The following is a 16,369-nucleotide window of genomic DNA, read 5'->3' as shown; positions in this document are numbered from 1 at the left end:
AAAATTGAATAGACGCATTTGTTTACCCGCAAAATGGTACAGTTGAATTTATTCGTAATTTTTAGATAAGTGAACTAATTTGATCCTAAAATTAAGAAATAACTGAAGAAAAATATAATACTTAGCCTTAAAATGTAGATGAAATAGCAGAGTTGACGAATCCGGGAACAAGGTTTCCGGGCACAATAATGATGAGATCAAAAAGCGATAAAGTAAAATTGTATGTAAGTTCTGTATAGAATGTAATGTAAGTTAGCCAGAAAATTCATGTCCTTTACAATGATAACTGAGCTATCTATTTATAGCTGTGTCTAGGGAAGGAGGTTTTAGGATCGTGCCCTCCTTTAATGATAAGTGCCCTCCATTAGGGTTTAGAATGTAATGTAAGTTAGCCAGAAAATTCATGTCCTTTACAATGATAACTGAGCTCTCTATTTATAACTGTGTCTAGGGAAGGAGGTCTTAGGATCGTGCCCTTCTTTAATGTCAACATGAGGTATGCCAAATTCCCTATAACAGGTCGTCGCCCTTAATCCTACAGAATATTCCTTATTAAATGCTATCGTGCGCAGAGCATTTAATACACCTTTATGATCGTTATTCCTTCCGGTGATAAGCGAAATAGTTGCGTTCGGCGGCTATCTCCATATTGGGTTCCACGTTTCCTTTCTTTAGTTGACCACGTGTCATATCGTATTTTACCCTATACAAATAGTCCCCCTACTTGTTATGTCACTAGGAAGTTGGTAGAAACACTCTTTTTGGCGGGAATTACTATAACTCTCTTTGCAGGCTTCTGACGGTTGATTAGACGCACGTCTCTCCGAATTTAATGCCTCGAACACGTGTCATCCCACGATTCAGCACCAACTTTGCCGATTATTGAGGTAATCATGGCCATGAATTTAGCCACCAAAATTTTACTTATACGGTTCATCCTTTTTTTCCTTTGTATTCCATAATTTCTCGAACTTCTAACTTACATCTTTGTTTTTCATCTTTTCTCTAATTCTTTTCAAACCAAAAGATTTTCCTTCCTCTTATTCAATGGCTTCTTCTTTCAAACGTGTTGGTTCTTCAAAGAACAAGAACAATACCGAGGACTCTACTCCTCCAACGGTGGGTTCCATCATCCCTAGAAGTCTTAATAACACAAATGACTTTGAGAAATTCCCTACTGCTAACCCTCGTTCATGGGCTGTCAATATGCATCCTTCTTCAATTCGCCCTTCCAGTATTCCTACTGTGAAGGAAGAGTGTCGTTGTCATAAGTTTGATATTATTGCTCGTGATCTATCGGAGTGAGTGACCCTTCCCGAGGAGGGTTTTACATATTTTTATACATACCTCTTTACTTTGGGTGCTTTTCTTTAAGTGGAGAGCTGGATTCCGTGATTGCAAAATTTTGCCTTCGCTACCAAGTATGCTTGACACAAGTAAGTCCTTCTGTGTGGAGGACGGTCGCCAGTCTTCAACGCTTGTGCCAGGAGACTGGAGAAGAGCTAATATTAGCTCGCATGATAAACTTTTACTCCCCAAGATTTTCTAGAGGGGTATGATAAACCTATGCAAACGTGGTCACCACACCCTGTTGACTAGCATGGATGATGATAACTACTGTTGGTAGACGGAACAGTTCGTTACAGTTGCCACATATTATTCCGTCAACGGCTTCATCCTTTCTGGCCGCTTGGAACCGTACTCGTAAGACCTCTATTTAGTATATTTTCTTTCACTAAATATTCTTCCATGGCCATATTGATTCTTCATCCTTCGCATATTTCAGCAACTCAATGGACCCCATCGGTGGTGGAAGGCCTTGACCGGTGGGTTTAGAAGATCTTGGACCTTACAACACCTCAAACTCGTTTGTGGAAAGAACTGACCCTTAAGTACGAGTGGAAGGCCAAAAATCATGGTAATTTTAACTTAACTTGCCTCTATTTTTATGTGGAGAACTTGGTTGAACCTTCTGACTTGTTCATAAAATTAGGTCTACTCGCGGGCTCTGTTGTTGTCCATGAGGAGGATGTCTTGGCTGATCCCGCTGATGTAACGAGGCTGCTTCAAGAGGCACTTACTTGAATAGGTATCTTCGGGCCTACTTCGAGCGCAAATGTTTCACCACGGGGTCTCCGGTCGGAGAATAAGTGTGACGACCCAAAGGGGTCATGACCTGTTGCTAATCGAATCCCGTGTCTCCGAGGCCTTGAAAACCTCATTTAGGGTTGCCCCGATTTGTGTGCGCAGTACAGGCGCATAGCTGAAAAGCTTAAATATGAAATTCTGTGAAAAGTGCTAAGTTTTGATATTAAAATGAATAAATTTGACTTCGATCAACATTTTGGGTAAACGGACCCGGACCCGTGATTTGACGGTCTCAGAGGGTCCGTAGGAAAATATGGGACTTGGGCGTATGCCCGGAATCGAATTCCGAGATCCCAAGCCCGAGAAATAAATTTTTGAGTGAATGGTTTTCTTGAAATAATTAAGGAAATTGGAAATGCAATTTGATTAGAAGACTATGGTATCGGGCCCCTATTTTGGTTCTGGCGCCTAGTACAAGTCTTATATATGTTTTGAATCACTCCTGTAAAGTTTGGTTAAAAACGGACATCGTTTGGCGTGATCCGGACCCTAATTGGGAAATTGATGTTTAAAAGGAAATCTGAGAAAAATTCATTGATCTTGAGGCTTAATTCAATGTTCATGATGTTATATTGATGATTTGATCACACGAATATGTTCGTAGAGTGTTTTTGAGGTAGTTTGCATACTTGAGTTAGAGCTTCGAGGGCTCGGGGTGAGTTTCGAGTAGGTTCCGGGATGTTGTAGGCTTAAAAGATCAGATGTTGCAGGTTCAGGAAAATATTGCAGGCCTCTGAACCCTTTAGCACGGCCCGCGAGGAATCGCGTGCGGCCGCGGTCGCCTTTGCGCGGTCTGCGGTGGGTGCTGTGCGGCCGCGGTCCATGCGGGGCAAAGATCCGTAGGTCTTCAGGAGGGGCCAGCGCGGCCGCGGTCGGCTTAGCACAGTCCGCGGTGGGGGCTTCAGAGGGGTATAAATTCACGTGAATTTCAGTTATTTTTACACTTTTCAAAACCCCAAAACGTAAGAGGCGATTTACTAAACAACTTTTCTTCTCCAAAATGATTGGTAAGTGATTTCTACCTCATTTTCTTCACTCCTTAAAATCTTTTAACATGATTTCAACTTAAAATCAAAGATTTTCATGGGGGAACATGGGTGTTTTGGGTAGAACCTAGGTTTTTTCTAAAATTGGGGATTTGGACCTCAATTTGGGATCCGATTTCAAAATAAATTATACATTTGGATTCGTGGGGGAATGGGTAAACGGGTTTTGGTCCGAACCTCGGGTTTCGACCACGTGAGTCCGGGGGTGATTTTGACTTTTTTTGAGTAAAACTTTGGAAAAACTCATTTTCATGCATTGGGGTTGATTCATGTAGCACTTATTGATGTAATTAAGTAAATTGTGACTAGATTCGAGCGGATTGGTGGTGGAATCAAGAGGTAAAGGTAATTGAGGCTTGAATTCTGTTCGTTGCATCGAGGTAAGTGTTTGGTCTAACCTTAGCTTAAGGGATAAGGAGTTGAGTCTTATTTGTTACGTGCTAATTGTCGAGTACGACGTATAGGCATGGTGACGAGTATCTATATGTTGGTGTCTAGCATGACCGTGAGTTTTTATATTGCGGATATTCTGATTTGTTGTATCTTCCATGCCTTAATGATGATTTCTATATATTGTAACAAGCATGTGAAAGAAATTATGATCCTTAAACTTCGAGGAGCATTGGCTCGAGTTATAATACGAATTATGAAAGGATATGAGATGATTGAACCCCTATGGTACGTTAGCTTAAGTGGTAAAGTGAGATAAGAAGTGAAAGTGAAAGAAAGATAAAGAATTATTAAATTTCTCCCTTGCCGGGATGTTTGTTGCTTTGTTGATTATCTCCCTTGCCGGGATGCTGAGAATATTGATATTGTTCCCTTGCCGGGATTTAGATGTTTAATTGTATTCCCTTGCCGGGATTTCTACCATTATTTGTCTACTCCCTTGCCCCTTTGTTTGTGATTGTTGTTTGGGTGAGGAAGAGTGTTAAAGCACGAAGGGTGATGCCGTGCATTGTTTGCTATTGTGAGGAAAGAGTGTAAAACACGAAGGGTGATGTCGTGCCGTACGATGTACATTTTGTACCAATATTCATTGATTATATGGTGAGGAAAGAGAGTAAAAGCACGAAGGGTGATGCCGTGCACATTTTTATTATATGATTGCTTTTGTGAGGACGAGAGTAAAAACACGAAGGGTGATGCCGTGCATTTGTTGGTTTCTGATTCCTTATTGAAATTCGAGTCATATTGTTTCTTTCATTACTTGTTGTTATTTGATTTACTTCGAGTTTATAGATTCCCTTACCCTATTTGCCTTGTGATTGTTGTTTGGGTGAGGAAGAGCATAAAGCACGAAGGGTGATGTCGTGTATTGTTTTTGGTGAGGACGAGAGTAAAAGCACGAAGGGTGATGCCATGCAAATTGTTGACTTGTGATTCTTGTTGATATTCTAGCTTTGTCGCTTCTTTCTTTATTGAGGATTCTATTTGAAACTGTTATCTCCCCACAACATGTTTCCCCTTCCTACATTTATTGGTTATTTTTGTATCTCTTTTATGTATATATATGAACTGCACAGGTTTATTTGGAGTCTGGTCCTAGCCTCGTCACTACTTCGTCGAGGTTAGGCTGGACACTTACCAGCACATGGGGTCGGTTGTGGTGATACTACACTTTGTGCTCTTTTGCACAGATCCAAGTTTTGGACAGCAACAATAGCGCGGGAGCCAGTCTTCAGTCCAACGAGACACCGAGGTAGCCTTGCAGGCGTCCGCGGGCCCGACGTCTTCTCTATCTTTTATTCCAGTCTGTTATCTTCTGTATTTCAAGACAAACAACTTATATTTTTCTTTCACACGGTTGTATTCAGTACTCTTAGAAGTTCGTGAGTAATGTGACACCAGTTCTTGGGTAGAGGCATATGTTGATTTCTGCATTATTGTTTAGTCTCTTAAATTTACGTCTTCCGCATACTTATTTAATTCCGTTGCTTTCATGTTATCATTGATAATTATTAAGAGAAGTAATTGTTAATGAAGTAAGTAGTTAAGGATTGGCTTGCCTAGCTCACATTAGTAGGCGCCATCATGACTCCCGAGGGTGGGAAATTCGGGTCAGGACAAGTTGGTATCAGAGCTCTAGGTTACATAGGTCTCACAACTCACGGACAAGCTCAGTAGAATCTAAGGGATCGGTACGGAGACGTCTGTATTTATTCCCCAGGGGCTACAGAGTTAGGAAAATCTCACATTTATTCTTTCTTGTCGTGCGGATTTGTTCCTCAAATGATAATTGAACTTCTACTCTGTTTTTCGCAGATGGCGAGAACACGCGCTTCCTCATCTACTGCTCACCAGCCCGATCCCCCTACAGCAGCTCCCACTAGGGGCAGAGAGCGAGGTCGAGGCTGTGCTAGAGGCCGAGGTAGGGGCAAAGCTCAGCCCCGAGTAGAAACACCAGTGGAGGAGCCTCAGGTTGATTTTGAGGAGGAGGTTCCGGCCCCAGCAGTTCCAGTTGGCCCAGCTCAGGTCCCAGAGGGGTTCATTGCCACCCCAGTTCTTCAGGACGCTCTGGTCCGATTGGTGGGCCTCATAGAGAGTGTCACCCGAGCGGGTTTGCTTCCAGTAGCACCAGCCACTTCTCAGGTTGGACGAGGGGCTCAGACTCCTGCTATGCGCACTCTGGAGCAGGTATCTCCCTAGGTTCAGGTTCCAACGGTTCAACCAGCTGTGGCAGTTCAGCCGGGTGTAGTGGTTCAGACCGATGATGGAGCGACTATGTTCGCCGATGCTTTGTGGAGGCTGGATAAGTTCACCAAGCTCTTCACTTCTATATTCAGCGGTTCATCTACTAAGGATCCCCAGGATTTTCTGGATAGTTGTCATGAGGTTCTTCGGAACATGGGGATCGTTGAGACCAATGGAGTTGATTTTGCTACCTTTCGTCTGTCTGGATCCGCCAAGACTTGGTGGAGGGATTATTGCTTAGCTAGACAAGTCGGTTCACCATCTTTAACTTGGGAACAGTTCACGGAGTTGTTTTTAGTGAAGTTTCTCCCCGTGACTTAGAGAGAGGCCTTTCAGAGGCAGTTTCAGCACCTCCAACAGGGTTCCACGACGTTCACCCAGTATGAGACCAGGTTCATCGATCTAGCTCGCCATGTTCTTGTCATACTTCCCACCGAGAGAGAGAGGGTGAGGAGGTTTATTGATGGTCTTATTCAGCCGATTCGTCTTCGGATGGCCAAGGAGACTGGAAGTGAGATCACTTTCCAGGAGGCGGCCAATGTGGCCCACAGAGTTGAGATGGTTCTATCATAGTGAGGTGGTCATGGGTCGGATAAGAGGCCCCGTCATTCAGGCAGATTCAGTGGTACCTCGTCTGGAGGTAGAGATTCATATGGTAGAGGCCATCCTCCTAGGCCCTTTCAGTCAGCTCTCTAGGTCTCATATGATACTTCAGGTGGTCGTGGTTCTCAGACGCATTATTCTGATCAGCAGCCTTACAGTGCGCCACCATCTCCCATCAGTGCACCGCCGCTTCAGAGTTTCCGAGGTGGTCATTCAGGTCGACAGGGCCAACAGTTTTAGCAGCCGAGGGCTTGTTACACTTGTGGTGATCTGGGTCACATTGCCAAGTTTTGCCCTTGAGCACCGGGTAGCTCTCAACATCAAGGTTCTCGTGTGATGGTATAGGCACCAGGTGTTCCACAGCCCGCCCAGCCAGTTAAAGGTGGGGGTAGAGGTGCTAGAGATGGAGGTAGAGGTCCTAGAGGTGGAGCTCAGGCCGCCAGAGGTGGAGGCCAGCCAGCAGCAGGCCGTCCTAGAGAGGTAGTTCAGGGTGGTGGGGCCCAGCCCCGATGCTACGCCCTTCCAGCTAGGCCCGAGGCTGAGGCTTCAGATGCAGTTATTACAGGTACTATTCTAGTTTGTGATAGGGATGCTTCAGTGTTATTTGATCCGGGGTCTACGTATTCGTATGTGTCGTCTTATTTTGCACCGTACCTAGTCATGCCTAGCGATTCACTGAGTATTCCTATTTATGTGTCTACACCGATGGGTGATTCTATCGTGGTCGATCGAGTTCATCATTCTTGTATTGTGGTGATTGGAGGTCTTGAGACTCGTGTTGATTTGTTGCTTTTAGATATGGTCGATTTCGATGTTATATTGGGGATGGACTGGTTATCCCCGTACCATGCTATCTTGGATTTCCATGCCAAGACTATGACCCTAGCATTACCGAATTTGCCCTGTTTAGAGTGGAGAGGGACTCCTGGTCATTTTACCCGCAGTGTCATTTCGTATGTGAAGGCTCGGCGTATGGTCGAGAAGGGGCGTTTGGCTTATTTGGCTTATGTTCGTGATTCCAGTGCTGAGGTCCCCTCTATTGATTCTATGCTTGTGGTTCACGAGTTTCCTGAGGTCTTCCCTTCAGACCTGCTGGGTATGTCACCCGACCGGGATATTTATTTTTTTATTAATTTAGCTTCGGGTACCCAACCCATTTCTATTCCGCCATACCGTATGGCCTCGTTTGAGTTGAAAGAATTGAAGGAGCAGTTACAGGACTTGCTTGAGAAGGGTTTCATTAGACCCAGCGTTTCGCCTTGGGGTGCATCGGTGTTGTTTGTTAAGAAAAAAGATGGTTCGATGAGGATGTGCATTGATTACCGGCAGTTGAACAAGGTCACAATCAAGAATAAGTATCCACTACCGAGGATTGATGATTTGTTCGATCAGCTTCAGGGTGCCAAGGTATTTTCAAAGATTGACTTGAGATCTGGCTACCATCAAATGAGTATTAGGGCATCCAATGTCCCTAAGACGAAATTCCGTACTCGGTATGGGCATTATGAGTTCTTGGTTATGTCATTCGGGTTAACAAATGCCCCAGCAGCTTTTATGGATTTGATGAACCGAATGTTCAGGCCTTATTTGGATTCGTTCGTGGTCGTCTTCATTGATGATATTTTGATATATTCCTGCAGCCGGGAGGAGTACGAGCAGTAGCTCAGAGTGGTTCTTCAAACTCTGAAGGATAGTCAATTATATGCTAAGTTTTCGAAGTGTGAGTTCTAGTTCAGTTCAGTTGCATTTTTGGGTCATATTGTGTCCGCAAAGGGTATTGAGGTTGATCCGAAGAAGATTGAGGCAGTCAAGAACTGGCCTAGACCAACCTCAGCTATAGAGATTCGGAGTTTCTTGGGATTAGCAGGCTACTATCGTCGGTTAGTTGAGGGGTTTTCATCTATTGTAGCCCCGATGACCAGGTTGACTCAGAAGGGTGCCCAGTTCAGATGGTCAGACGAGTGTGAGGCGAGCTTTCAGGGTCTTAAGACAACTCTAACTACGACACCGGTGTTAGTTCTGCCCACAGGTTCAGGGCCTTACACCGTTTATTGTGATGCATCTCGTATTGGGCTTACTAAAGTGTTGATGCAGGAGGGCAAGGTCAATGCCTATGCTTTGAGGCAGTTGAAGATCCATGAGAAGAACTATCCAGTGCGTGATTTAGAGTTGGCAGTCATTTTTCACGCATTGAAGATTTGGAGGCATTATCTTTATGGCGTGGCATGTGAGGTATTCACTGATCACAAGAGTCTTCAGTATTTGTTCAAGTAAAAGGAATTGAATTTGAGGCAGAGGAGGTGGTTGGAGTTGTTGAAGGATTATGATATCACTATCTTATATCACCCGGGAAAGGCCAACGTGGTGGCCGATGCTTTGAGTAGAAAGTCAGCCAGTATGGGCAGTCTTGCTTATATTCCAGTCGGTGAGAGGCCGCTTGCTTTGGATGTTCAGGCTTTGGCCAATCGATTTGAGAGATTGGATATTTTTGAGCCTAGTCGAGTATTAGCTTGCACGGTCGCTCGTTCTTCGTTATTGGAGCATATCCGTGATTGACAATTTGATGATCCCCATTTGTATGTCCTTAGAGACACGGTGCAGCGTGGAGGTGCCAAGCAGGTTACCTTTGGTGATGATGGAGTTCTGAGATTGTAGGGTCGAGTTTATGTGCCTAATGTGGATGGGCTTCGAGAGTTGATTTTAGAGGAGGCCCATAGTTCCCGGTACTCTATCCATCCGGGCGCCGCGAAGATGTATCAGGATTTGCGGCAGCATTATTGGTGGCGTAGAATGAAGAAAGATATTGTGGCATATGTGGCACGGTGTTTGAATTGTCAGTAGGTTAAGTACGAGCATCATAGTCCTGGTGGTTTATTTCAGAGGATTGAGCTTCCCGAGTGGAAATGGGAGCGGATCACTATGGATCTCGTTGTTGGGCTTCCGCCGACCCGGAGGAAGTTCAATGCAGTTTGGGTCATTGTTGATAGGCTGACCAAGTCAGCGCATTTCATTCCTGTGGCAGTCTCCTATTCGTCCGAGAGGTTAGCTGAGATCTATATCCGGGATATTGTTCGCCTTCATGGTGTGCCGGTATCTATCATTTCGGACCGAGGTATGCAGTTCACCTCGCGTTTCTGGAGAACAGTTCAGCAAGAGTTAGACACTCAAGTTGAGTTGAGTACAACATTTCATCCTCAGACGGATGGACAGTCCAAGCGGACTATTCAGATATTGGAGGATATGCTCCGGGCTTGTGCTATTGACTTCGGAGGTTTGTGGGATCAGTTCTTTCCTTTAGCAGAGTTTGCCTACAACAACATCTACCAGTCGAGTATCCAGATGGCTCCTTACGAGGCTTTATATGGTAGGCGGTGTCGATCTCCGATTGGATGGTTTGAGCCGGGAAAAGCTCTGTTGTTGGGTACAGATCTGGTTCAGGAGGCCTTGGACAAGGTCAGGATCATTTAGGATAGGCTTCGTACAGCTCAGTCCAGCAAAAAAGAGCTATGCAGATCGTAAGGTTCAATGGTTGGTGAGCGGGTATTGCTCCGAGTGTCGCCTATGAAAGGCGTGATGAGATTTGGGAAGAAGGGAAAGCTTAGCCCAAGGTTTATTGGTCCGTTTGAGATTCTTGACCGAGTGGGAGAGGTGGCTTATAGACTCGCATTGCCGCCTAGCTTATCAGCCGTGCATCCAGTTTTTCAGGTGTCTATGCTCCGGAAATATCATGGCAATCCATCCCACATGTTAGATTTCAGTACTTTCCAGTTGGACAAGGACTTATCCTATGAGGAGGAGCCAATAGCTATTCTAGACCGGCAGGTTCGTCAGTTGAGATCCAAGAATTTCCCCTCTGTTCGTGTTCAGTGGAAAGGTCAGCCCCTTGAGGCTTCGACCTGGGAGTCCGAGTCCGACATGCGGAGCCGTTATCCTCAACTATTTCCCGACTCAGGTACTTCCTTTTTTTGTCCATTCGAGGACGAACGGTTGTTTTAGAGGTGGAGAATGTGACGACCCAGAAGGGTCATCACCTGTTGCTAATCGAATCCTGTGTCTCTAAGGCCTTGAAAATATCATTTAGGGTTGCCCCGATTTGCGTGCGCAATCTGGGTGCGTAGCCGGAAAGCTTAAATATAAACTTCTGTGAAAAATGCTAAGTTTTGATATTAAAATGAATAAATTTGACTTTGGTCAACATTTTGGGTAAACGGACTCGGACCCGTGATTTGACGGTCTCGGAGGGTCCGTAGGAAAATATGGGACTTGGGCGTATGCCCGGAATCGGATTCCGAGGTCCCAAGCCCGAGAAATAAATTTTTGAGTGAAATGGTTTTCTTGAAATAATTAAGGAAATTTTAAATGAAATTTGATTAGAAGACTATGGTATCGGGCCCGTATTTTGGTTCCGGTGCCCGGTACAAGTCTTATATATGTTTTGAATCACTCCTGTAAAGTTAATATTCATTGATCATGAGGCTTAATTTGATGTCCATGATGTTATATTGATGATTTGATCACACGAATATGTTCGTAGAGTTTTTTTGAGGTAGTGTGCATACTTGGGTTAGAGCTTCGAGGGCTCGGGTGAGTTCCGAGTAGATTCCGGGATGCTGTAGGCTTAAAAGATCAGATGTTGCAGGTTCAGGAAAATATTGCAGGCCTTTGAACCCTTTAGTGCGGCTCGCGAGGAATCGCGTGCGGCTGCAGAGGGGCCAGCGCGGCTGCGGTCGCCTTTGCGCGGTCCGTCGTGGGTGCTATGCGGCCGCAGTCAGCTTTGCTCGGTCCGCGCGGGGTAAAGATCTGCAGGTCTTCAGGAGGGGCCGGCACGGCCGTGGTTGGCTTAGCGCAGTCCGCGGTGGGGGCTTCAGAGGGGTATAAATTCACGTGAATTTCAGTTATTTTAACACTTTTCAAAACCCCAAAACATAAGAGGTGATTTCCTAAACAACCTTTCTTCTCCAAAACGATTGGTAAGTGATTTCTAACTCATTTCCTTCACTCCTTAACATCTTTTAAGATGATTTCAACTTAAAATCAAAGATTTTCATGAGGGAACATGGGTGTTTTGGGTAGAACCTAGGTTTTTTCTAAAATTGGGGATTTGGACCTCAATTTGGGGTCCTATTTCAAAACAAATTTTACATTTGGATTCGTGGGGGTATGAGTAAACGGGTTTTGGTCCGAACCTCGGGTTTCGACCACGTGGGTTCGGGGGTGATTTTGAATTTTTTTGAGTAAAACTTTGGGAAAACTCATTTTCATGCATTGGGGTTGATTCATTTAGCACTTATTGACATAATTAAGTAACTTGTGACTAGATTCGAGCGGATTGGTGGTGAAATCAAGAGGTAAAGCGGTAATTGAGGCTTGAATTATGTTTGTTGCATCGAGGTAAGTGTTTGGTCTAACCTTAGCTTGAGGGATTAGGAGTTGAGTCTTATTTGCTACGTGCTAATTGTCGAGTACGACGTATAGGCATGGTGACGAGTATCTATACGTTGGTGTCTAGCATGACCGTGAGTCTTTATATTGCGGATATTTTGATTTTGTTGTATCTTCCATGCCTTAATGATGATTTCTATACATTGTAACAAGCATGTGAAAGAAATTATGATCCTTAAACTTCGAGGAGCATTGGCTCGAGTTATAATACGAATTGTGAAAGGATACGAGATGATTGAACCCCTATGGAGCGTTGGCTTAAGTGGTAAAGTGATATAAGAAGTGAAAGTGAAAGAAAGAGAAAGAATTATTAAATTGCTCCCTTGTCGGGATGTTTGTTGCTTTGATTATTATCTCCCTTGCTGGGATGTTGAGAATATTGATATTGTTCACTTGCCAGGATTTAGCTGTTTAATTGTATTCCCTTGCCGGGATTTCTACCATTATTTGTCTACTCCCTTGCCCCTTTGTTTGTGATTGGTGTTTGGGTGAGGAAGAGTGTTAAAGCACGAAGGGTGATGCCATACATTATTTGCTATTGTGAGGAAAGAGTGTAAAGCACGAAGGGTGATGCCGTGCCGTAAGATGTACCATTCCGTACTGATATTCATTGATTATATGGTGAGGAAAGAGAGTAAAAGCACGAAGGGTGATGCCGTGCAAATTTTTATTATATGATTGTTTTGGTGAGGGCGAGAGTAAAAGCACGAAGGGTGATGCCGTGCATTTGTTGGTTTCTGATTCCTTATTGAAATCCGAGTCATATTGTTTCTTTCATTACTTGTTGTTATTTGATTTACTTCGAGTTTATAGATTCTCTTACCCTATTTGCCTTGTGATTGTTGTTTGGGTGAGGACGAGCGTAAAGTACGAAGGGTGATGTCGTGTATTATTTTTGGTGAGGACGAGAGTAAAAGCACGAAGGGTGATGCCGTGCAAATTGTTGACTTGTGATTTTTGTTGATATTCTGGCTTTGTCGCTTCTTTCTTTATTGAGGATTCTATTTGAAACTGTTATCTCCCCACAACATGTTTCCCCTTCCTACATTTATTGGTTATTTCTGTATCTCTTTTCCGCTGTATATATATATATATATATATACTCTACAGGTTTATTTGGAGTTTGGTCCTAGCCTCGTCACTACTTCGCCGAGGTTAGGTTGGACACTTACCAGCACATGGGGTCGGTTGTGCTGATACTACACTCTGGGCTCTTTTGCACAGATCCAGGTCTTGGACAGTAGCAGTAGCACGGGAGCCAGCCTTCAGTTCAGCGAGACACCGAGGTAGCCTTGCAGGCGTCCGCAAGCCTGGTGTCTCCTCTATCTTTTATTCCAGTCTGTTATCTCCTGTATTTCGAGACAAACAACTTATATTTTTCTTTCAAATGGTTGTATTCAGTACTCTTAGAAGTTCGTGAGTAATGTGACACCAGTTCTTGGGTAGAGGCATTTGTTGATTTTCGTATTATTATTCTGTCTCTTAAATTTACGTCTTCCGCATACTTATTTAATTCCGTTGCTTTCATGTTATCACTAATAATTGTTAATAGAAGCAATTGTTAATGAAGTAAGCAGTTAAGGATTTGCCTTGCCTAGCTCACATTAGTAGGCGCTATCACGACTCCCGAGAGTGGGAAATCTGGGTCGTGACAATAAGCAACCAAGAGGGCGAAGAGGACAAAAATCATAAGAGGGCGAAGACTATTGCCCATGAGTCATCTCTGAAAGTCGTAATCACTAGCCCTCCTCCCGGGCCGGTTATAGAAACTGTGGTAATCGACAATGATAGAGAAGCTACTGATGATGGGGCTTCTCTACACAGAAGGTGACGGTCATCATCAACTCAACGGAATGCTCCATCTGCTGAGTTAACTACTCCAACCGAGGACGACATCTCGGCGCTCTAGGGGAGTTTGATTTGGTAGAAAATGCTAACTACTGCTATCGAGTTCCAACTATTGTGCCTGATACTGCGGGGCCGAGTACCAACTCCCTGCCGTCTTTGGTTGGCGAGCACCCAACCACCAGCACTACACTTAATGCAAGTTCTTCACAACCTTCAACTTTATCAGCTTCATCCCCGTCTTTGCCGGTACCAGCAACTTCTACATCACATTCATCTTCATCTACTCTTCCACCAGCAGCTGCTACATCATCTCCACCAGCCACATCTGATCACGAAGGAAATGTTCCTCCTCCCCAGTCCCTAGTTCATGGGAATTTAGGGAAAAATGATGTTGCCCCTTCTAAAGATTCGCAGAGGAGGAGGAATGTTACCCTCTCGGTCTCTACAGGGTGAAACTTGCTTTCCCTTCCAGTAAAGCTTGCTAACTATCTGAAGCCTTTGGCTTCAGAAAGAGATTGGGAAAAGATCCAAGCACTCTTGAGGAGTGTTTCTTGAACAATGCCATGCACAATGCCACAATTGTGCGTTCTTTTCTTCCTTCTTAATTCCTTTTTGCATGAGTTTTACTTCTCTTGCTTTGTAGGCCAATTTTATTGCTTTCGAGTTCCTTCAGAAGTTGATTCGCGAGAAAGAGCAACTTACTTCTAAACAAAATCCACTTTTGGCAGAATGGGATCAGAATGTTCTCCGCCTCTTGAAACTGGAAACCAAAGCCATTAAGGACGCTATTTTGGAGGCTCATTTGCAGCAAAGCGAGAAAGAGGTGGTAACCCTTAGATAAGATATTTGCCTGCTGAGGGTTAGATTAGATGAAGCCAAGGCCAAATGGGCTGAAGTCCACGACACCATTCTTGCTGCAACCAAGCGCGAGGCTGCTATTGCCGAAAGGTGATTGAATTAGAAGCAGCCTTGGACTCCAAAATCGAAGAGCTTGCTTCTATGGAGGCGAAGTGTGCCCAGTTGGAAGAGAAGTACAGACATTTCGCTATGGAGGCGAAGTGTTCCCAGTTGGAAGAGAAGTACAGAAAAACTATCGAGCATAATAGCTCTTTAGTTCAACTGTCCGTGACCTTGATGTTAGCCTCCAATCTGTTAGGTCCGCCCGGAAAAGCCTCTTTGATGGGGTAACCCAACTCAAAGAAAAACTCAAGCGAGCAACTTCCCTCATTGTTAAAAAAACTTATGCCATGTACAACATGAGAAGAAAAACCTCGGAAGAGTCTAAAGCAGGCATCCTTGACTTTGATGCCGAAATTGCTAGGGCCCGAGAGCTTGAGGTGGCATCTAAAAATGGACTCCCGACGCAGTATAATGCTTATGGTTCTTCTAGTTCAGGTTTCGAGTTTTTGGGAACCAAAGAGGAATCGAAGGACAATGATGCTGAAGACCAAACTGGGGAAAATGTCGAGCCATCGGCGGGCCCACCTACTTCTCCCGGGCATGCGAACACTTTTCTTCCTCCTGGTTCCGGAAACACTACAGGTTAGCTTTTCTTTTCTTTTTTCCATTCTTGTAGTTTTGTCGTTTTGACAGGTTTTTGTAAATAAAGACATATTTTTGCTCAAGTATTGTTTGAGTCTTACTTTTATTTGAGTATCCATGCAAGTCTTTAATTTTTGCACTTGCCTAAGAATTTTGCGCACGTTTTCATTTCGTGCTTTGCTATGTGTAGTGTCGGATGCACTCTCTTTGAAGTACTTTGGTTTCAAGCATTATCCCTTTTACATGAGGGTTTCTATAACTATTTGTCCAAGTTTACTTTCTTGTGTCCTTTCGTGTACGTCTTCAGGTGCATTTTTTCCCGAAGGAATTTTGATTCCGGGCATAAATTCTTCTGAAACCAACCCTTTAACGTGAGGGTTTTCATAAGAGCGGGCCATCTTATGTTTACGGTTCTCTTGAAGAGGACGTCTCCTGTTTATTATGGCACTAGCATTTGAAGTACTTGTTTAACTTTCAAATGACAAAGTTAGTTCATCGTTTAGACAAGCAACAAGATAAAAATAAAAGGATTTCATTTCATTTAATTCCTTCTATTTTCAAAAGTACAAAAGCATTTGTTATTGCTAAAACGAAATTGCCATTACTTGTGGATATCTAGTACAACTTGTTTTTACGGGGCTGGCTGCGCAGTCCCCGGTCCTGAAGATGCATTTTGTTTCCAAATTTTTGTTCCCAGTCGATGTGACAGTCAGTGTTGCCGTATCCTCATATCATTCTCCCCCCACCCAATGTTCGAATGCGAATTGAAACACTAAAAGTCTTGGGCCTTCAAAGATTCTACCAATGAATTGATAGGTACTCCATAACTCGGCAACACACCTTACTTCCCCTTAGGAATCCATGCTATCGAGCAAAAGATTATTTAACAATCCCCTAGTCATTTGTGCTCGTGAACGGTCAGGTAACCTCTATCTGATAGCAAACTTAACTTCTCAGTGGGAATTTGCTATCGAGCCAAAGATTATCTAACTGTCCCCAAGTGGAAACTTGTTTGTTTGCCTTGCTATCGAAGGTCTTATTGATGT

This window comes from Nicotiana tabacum, chromosome 11 (genome assembly GCF_000715075.1).
Source record: "Nicotiana tabacum cultivar K326 chromosome 11, ASM71507v2, whole genome shotgun sequence".
Classification (NCBI taxonomy): domain Eukaryota; kingdom Viridiplantae; phylum Streptophyta; class Magnoliopsida; order Solanales; family Solanaceae; genus Nicotiana; species Nicotiana tabacum.
This window is presented reverse-complemented; position numbering follows the sequence as displayed.